The sequence below is a fragment of the Myripristis murdjan genome, chromosome 4 (assembly GCF_902150065.1).
Source record: "Myripristis murdjan chromosome 4, fMyrMur1.1, whole genome shotgun sequence".
NCBI classification, from domain to species: domain Eukaryota; kingdom Metazoa; phylum Chordata; class Actinopteri; order Holocentriformes; family Holocentridae; genus Myripristis; species Myripristis murdjan.
In genome coordinates, this window is record NC_043983.1 from 19,447,766 (window position 1) to 19,455,271 (window position 7,506).

Below are 7,506 nucleotides of genomic sequence, written 5' to 3' on the forward strand. Positions count from 1 at the left end.
TCAGCTTTTTTACCAATATACTCACTTGGTGAATAAACAAGAAAAATCATACACTCTTTGGACATGAAATAAAATTCCAAAAATTACATTACATTAGGAACACTTTTCTATTTCAGGTAACCTTGCCATACAGCAGCCTAGAAGTCATTGTCATGCCTCACTTATAAAAGTACTTAGTGTCATGAGTTTGGATAAAATCTCATTCAGCCCTCATATTCTGACAATAGCATCTATTATCAATTCATGATGCTGCAGGAGTTCAGTGATTAACCCTCCTGTTATGTTTGGGGTCAATTTGACCCCATTCAGTTTTTAACGTCTCTAAATACATACTTAACATCATTTTTTTTGCTTCATATTTTATGACTTTTCCTAATTTAATGGATACTACCGGGTAAGCATGAAATTCACATGATGATATGTTTTCAGTGTCCTGTACACACTTTGTACGCATCGGTGGTGTTTGGGGTCAATTTGACCCCAGGCTGTTTTAGCTGTTTAAAACACCGTTTTACACAATTTTTTTTGGTTGTTTTGGATGAAAATGAGGTCACTGTAACATGCAATGTGATAATCTTCAAAAAACTTCCCTCTGCTTTAGGGCCCTAACCTAACATAACCATACCTGAAGTAGTACGGGAACCACTGACATGGGTGGATATGGGGGGAGATATTGGGGAGGGGAAAACATAATACCTACAAGAACTTCAATATTTCCCATGCTGTGAGGGTGGGGAAATATGGTTCCTACGAGGACATTGATAGTTCCCACCACATGAGGGGGGGAGCAAACATATAGAAGCTTGCACAGCAGCCTTCTAAATCATTTCTCTTCTTACTCACTTTATGCTCTCTCTCAGTTGAATATGAACGCAAAGCAAAGGTTTTCTGCCAGTGAGGTTTTGTCAAAGCTCTTTGACAGTGAAAGTGACACAGAGGAGAATGTGTCTGAGACAGAGGATCATGTTGAGGAGGACCCTGGTTATGAGGCATCCTCTGATGAGAATGAAACCCTCAGTTCTGACCCTCCTGTTGTCTCTCAACCACCAGCAGACACGTTACCTTCCAAAAATGGAGAGGTATCATGGTCCCTCTCCCACATGAACAACAGGGTAGACTCAGTGCTGCTAATGTCATCAAAATGGTTCCAGGCTCCAGCAGATAAGCTGTCAGCCATGTCCAAGACATAAAATCAGCATTTGAGCCCTTTGTAACACCATCAGGTGGGGATATACTTGTGATGACAAACTTATAGGGGAGGTGTGTGTGGGGACAGCTGGAAAGACTTGGATGTGACCCATTTGCAGGCCTACATTGGGTTACTCACTCAGAAGTTGTGTTTCTTTTTCCTGGGGTCAAATTGACCCCGAACATAAGACATGTTACTATCCTTGATAATAGAAATTGATTTTCTTTCCAAATGTTATAAATAACAAAAATCTGTTCTTAGAAATAATAGATAGCCATTAAAACACCAAAAAGATATTTCTTTCCAATTTTAGGTCAATCAGTGAGATTTTATGGTGATTTGCATATTTTTCCATAGTCGCGTAATAGGAATACTGGATGTATAAGTGGGGGTGGGGGGGAGTTATGTTTTATTTAAAGGACTATTTAGGTAGTCAACAAAGAAACATAAAGTACCTGACACATAAACTTTGGTAACAATTTTGATTATAATAATTTTGTTGAGGTTTAAACTGCTGGGGTCAAATTGACCCCAAACATAAGGGATGTTAGTAAAATCTGAACATAACAGGAGGGTTAAGTGTTTACATGTAGGCCCACAAAATGTGATTTACTCTATAACAAGATCAGTACATTTACATATCTATTTGCAATTCTGTTATGCTTATATTGTGCACCCATCTGTCTTCATCTCGCATTGTCCTGTTCTACTGTGGTTATTGATTTCCTCCATAACCCCAAAACACCTTTCAACAATCCCCAGAGAATGTGTTTCAACTTGTAGAACCTAGCAGCAAGCTTTTATAGGTGGGAAGGAAAATTCCCACAGCAAGAAAGCAAGTTTTTCCAGTCAGGAAAAAGCTAGAGCTGCACCCCTTACTCAAAATGCAGCGTTTCTAGGGGCTGCACATTTCTGTTGTCTCTTGACACTCCTGTCAGTGAAGAAATTGGCATTCCTCTCCGTGTGACTGGATGTTCAATCGACTAAGAAGCAACTCACTCCAAAACCTGAGTTTACTGTTTTAGATGGGAATTGTCTCAATCTGGCGCCACATTATTAACACTAGGAATAACAAAAGACCCAGAAATGCAGACTACAGCACCAAAGGCTGTTTTTAAAAGTGTATTTTCACTCTAACTTTTGCAAAAGAGCCACAGATTACCCCACAAGACACAGATAATGCCATTGCATTTCAGGTTTTGTCAGGATTTCTACACAAATTAGATAACTTTCCATGATGTCATCATAAAATAAGTGCACTACTCCCTTGACTCCACCATAGAGCTTAAGTAGCAAAACAAAAACAGCTTGTCAAAACAATAAAATTGACAACCAAGAAGAGACTGTAACAATTCCAGTACAAATTTGTTCTGGTACTCCTGGACAACAATTCTGGACACACACACACACACACACACACATAGACAAAAGCATTGGGCCCCCTACATCCTCCACCGACCACCTACATCCCATTCTAAATCCATAGGCATCAATATGGAGTTGATTTTGGAGTGTGTCTGTGGGAACTTTTTAAATTTTTGCCCCTTCATCCAGAAGAGCATTTGAGGTCAGACACTGATGTTGGACAAGACAGCCTGGCTCACAATCTCTGTTCTAGTTCTTCCCAAAGGTGTTGGATGGGGTTGAGGTCAGGGCTCTGTGGGGGCCAGTCAAGTTCTTCCACACCAAATTCACCCAGCCATGCCTTTATGGAGCTTGCTTTGTGCACTGGGGCACAGTCATGCTGGAACAGAAAAGAGCCTTCCCCAGACTGTTCCCACAAAGTTGGAAATTGGAATTGTCCAAAATTTCTTGGTAAGCTGAAGCATTAAGATTTCCCTTCAGTGGAACTAAGGGGCCGAGGCCAACCCCAGAAAAACAAGCCCAGAGCAGTATGCCTCCTCCACCAAACTTACACAATGTACATATAGATAGACAGATAGAGCGCCTCGCCATGTTGAAGACACCAGTTTAAGCTGATTTGAGCTTTGTGACATGGCATGTTATCATGGTTATCATGGTCAGCAACAATACTCAGGTGGCATTTAACAATGCCCAGTTGGTACCAAGGGGCCCAAAGTGTGCCAAGAAAATTTCCCCCACACTATTACACCAGCAGCAGCAGCAGCAGCAGCAGCTGCGGCCTGAACTGTTGATACAAGGCAGAATTGATCCATGCCTTCATGTTGTTTACACTAAATTCTAACTTTACATCCAAATTTTACAGCCAAAATCGAGACTCATCAGACAAGGCAACGTTTTTCCAATCTTCTATTGTACAATTTTGGTGAGGCCGTGCGAAACTGCCTCAGTTTCCCGTTCTCAGCTGACAGAAGTGGCATCCCGCGTGTGTGCTTATGTGTTTGTGTAAACCGGACAAATTTCAGAATGACATGAAAAACGTGCGGTGTGATTCCGAGAAGTGTGCTACTACTTTTATAAGCAACCCAACTTACTGATTTCTCATAGTTCCTCATAGTGCGTCTCGTGGAGGAGAAGTGGAATGTAAATTTTCTAAGCTATCCAACATACACATTTTTTGCAAATCCAGTTAAAATGTTGATTTTAGTATGCACTACAAAGTAATGGCGGGATGTTGAGAGGGGCCTGACACAGAGATACACACACGGATCTTAGCGGGGCAGATGGTAACAATCGTTCAAAAGTGGATATAAGCACCAAATTTGGTATGTTTATGTTTATGTTTAGGCCATTAATATGAAAAATAACGTTAGCCACTTAGATTTTAAAAATGGCCACCATTTTTCAAGATGGCCGCCAATTCCACCATTGGAAACACATATGTTGCCACAAAATTTTGCCTATGGGACAAATTTCAATATGTTTTTACTAGTATAACCCATTTTTGTCACTGTAGGAACATCAGATACATATATCTCTGGATTATTGAAAGTCTTTTGCTGCCATTACTAGTGAATAATGTGAAAAAAACAGCATAAAACGTGAAAAAAAAAACTTTATTATGAAATGTACTGAAGTAACGGGAGGTTTTCTGTTTTTTTTTTTTGTTTGTTTTGTTTTGTTTTTAAGACATTAAATATGTGAATATGAGGATATATATTCCTTAAGGCCAAAGTTTCTAGTCTTGGCATTTACAGCTGCAAAGTGCTGTACAGGTAAGACCAAACTGGTAGCATTTGCATCTTCCTCTGCATTCCGCCTTGCGTCCACATTTGGTCAGCTGCTGACAACTCTCTGCAGTTGGTGATAGCTCGGTCCATACGATCTGCCACAGATCACCCTTCTTGGTCCATCCCCACTTTTAAGGACTCTCTATGTCTGGTTGGCATACAGTGGCCTGACTCCAAATGCAGCCTGCCTGGCAGACTGAACGCTTCACATGCTGTAGCAATGCTGCTTGAGTGGGAGGAATGACTTCATATGGCCTTTGTTTCCTGGCAAACAAGTCCAACCTGGCATCATCAACTCTGGCTGCGTCACTGGATCTGTCATACATCAGGACTACAAACTTTTCTATAATCTTCAGGTCACTGTCATCAGTTCTTGGAGGATGGTGGCTGAGTTTGCTGAAGACTTCAGAGGCCTCATCGAATACATTCCATGTTTGCCAAGCAGTCTTCTTCCCTTTACCACGGAAGGCTGAAACAACATCACAGCCTGTGAAGGCATGAAAGAAGAGGAGTCCTCTACTCCTTTGCCTTGCAATATGTTGATAGAGGTCATGTACAGGGATCCACCTTACATTCACTCCTTGGCCAAAAGCAATCCACATTTGTTGTAGACCTACCTCCTGAAGAACTGTCAGAGCACTGACTGCTATAACAAGGATGTCTGATGTCTGTCTGGCTTGCTTTGACCATGAGGTTTATACATGGACTTACTTCATCTAGGCTGATGGACTGGTTGCTCACAACTTGATCCTCTTTGGTCACTATAAGCACATTTGTTATTACGGTTTGTGCAACTTTGTCAGCAAGGAAGTGGAACAGCTCAGTTTTGTTGTCATCATTTCTAAGGAAGTTCTGTTATGTTGTGTTTAACAGAGTACGCCTCTGTGTTTGGGAGAAACTCAAATAAGGCGTAGTCGTCAAATGTCTTTGAGCTCTGTGGAGGCAAACTGTTGACCAGTGCTGAGCCATCAATAATGACAGTTTGTACATCTGGTTCAGTGTCATAGACTTTGACAAGAGACTCAAGGATGGCAGCCAGCTGAGATTTTTGAGCACTGTGGAGCTTCCTACCATCACTCAGGGCCCCTAAACATGAATTATTAGGCTATCTAAAAGTAAGACAAATCTTACCTCAGACTTTCTCATACAATCGCCTCCAAAAGAGAAACGCCCTTTTTTTTTTTTTTTTTTTACAAGAAACAGTACATCAATTCAAGGCATTCCAATGTGATCGGGACATACAAGGCAAAATAAATCCAATTTCTTTAAAAAAAAAAAAAAAAAAATACTTTTTTTTTCTATTTAAATTCCTTAGAAAAAATGTAGGCTTTTAAATAATTTTAGGAATTCCATCCCGCATCATTAGACCCCACCAGTAGAATTATGTATTGATCTGAATAGTTTATGGTGTTGTATATGGTATCACTGTTATCCTTGACCATCAAAACATGGGAGTAGACATCACCACTTCTAATTTATTATGTTTGGTTCAAGAGATATGAGGCAAAATACATAATTCAGTTATGGCAGAAGGCAAAATGGCCACCATGGCTGTCAAGAGGCATTCACTGATGTTGTCAATGGTATCACTGTAATCGTTGCCCATCAAAATATGTGTAGACATCATCCTTTATGTGTTATGATGTTTTGTTCAGGCGATATTTTGCAAAACATATAATTTGGCTATGGAAGAAATTAAAATGGCTGCTGTGGCTGTTATGAGGGGTTTCTGCGATGGCTAATGTTTTTTATTGAAAGAGCAATATCCATTGAGTAATTGTGCAAATTTTGGCGCTTGTAACCACATTTGAACAATTTCCATGAAAAAATGCAGTTATCTGCCCCACTATCTGTACTTCTCCTGATCTGTCTCAAGGGCCACTAGCACTGCTGCCAATACATCCAGGCAATCAAACACACTAGCAACCACATAGCAACACCCCCAGATACCATAACAACCACCTAGCAATGCCTAAGCAACTATCAGGAACACCACAGCAACTGCCTAGTAGCAGCATAACAACACCTCCACATACACTATATTACCAAAAGTATTCGCTCACCCATTCAAATGTTCAGAATCAGGTGTCCTAATCACTTGGCCTGGCCACAGGTGTATAAAATCAAGCACTCAGGCATGCAGACTGTGAAACAAGACATTTGTGAAAGAATGGGCCGCTCTCAGGAGCTCAGTGAATTCCAGCGTGGAACTGTCATAGGATGCCACCTGTGCAACAAATCCAGTCGTGAAATTTCCTCGCTCCTAAATATTCCACAGTCAACTGTCAGCTCTATTATAACAAAATGGAAGCGTTTGGGAACAACAGCAACTCAGCCACGAAGTGGTAGGCCACGTAAAGTGACAGAGAGGGGTCAGCGGATGCTGAAGCGCAAAGTGCAAAGAGGTCGCCGACTTTCTGCACAGTCAATTGCTACAGAGCTACAAACTTCATGTGACCTTCAGATTAGCCCAAGTACAGTACGCAGAGAGCTTCATGGAATGGGTTTCCATGGCCGAGCAGCTGCAGCCAAGCCACACATCACCAAGTGCAATGCAAAGCGTCGGATGCAATGGTGTAAAGCACGCCGCCACTGGCCTCTAGAGCAGTGGAGACGCGTTCTCTGGAGTGATGAATCACGCTTTTCCATCTGGCAATCTGATGGACGAGTCTGGGTTTGGAGGTTGCCAGGAGAACGGTACATTTCAGACTGCATTGTGCCGACTGTGAAATTTGGTGGAGGAGGAATTATGGTGTGGGGTTGTTTTTCAGGAGCTGGGCTTGGCCCCTTAGTTCCAGTGAAAGGAACTTTGAATGCTTCAGGATACCAAAACATTTTGGACAATTCCATGCTCCCAACCTTGTGGGAACAGTTTGGAGCGGGCCCCTTCCTCTTCCAACATGACTGTGCACCAGTGCACAAAGCAAGGTCCATAAAGACATGGATGACAGAGTCTGGTGTGGATGAGCTTGACTGGCCTGCACAGAGTCCTGACCTGAACCCGATAGAACACCTTTGGGATGAATTAGAGCGGAGACTGAGAGCCAGGCCTTCTCGACCAACATCAGTGTGTGACCTCACCAATGCGCTTTTGGAAGAATGGTCAAAAATTCCTATAAACACTCTCCTCAACCTTGTGGACAGTCTTCCCAGAAGAGTTGAAGC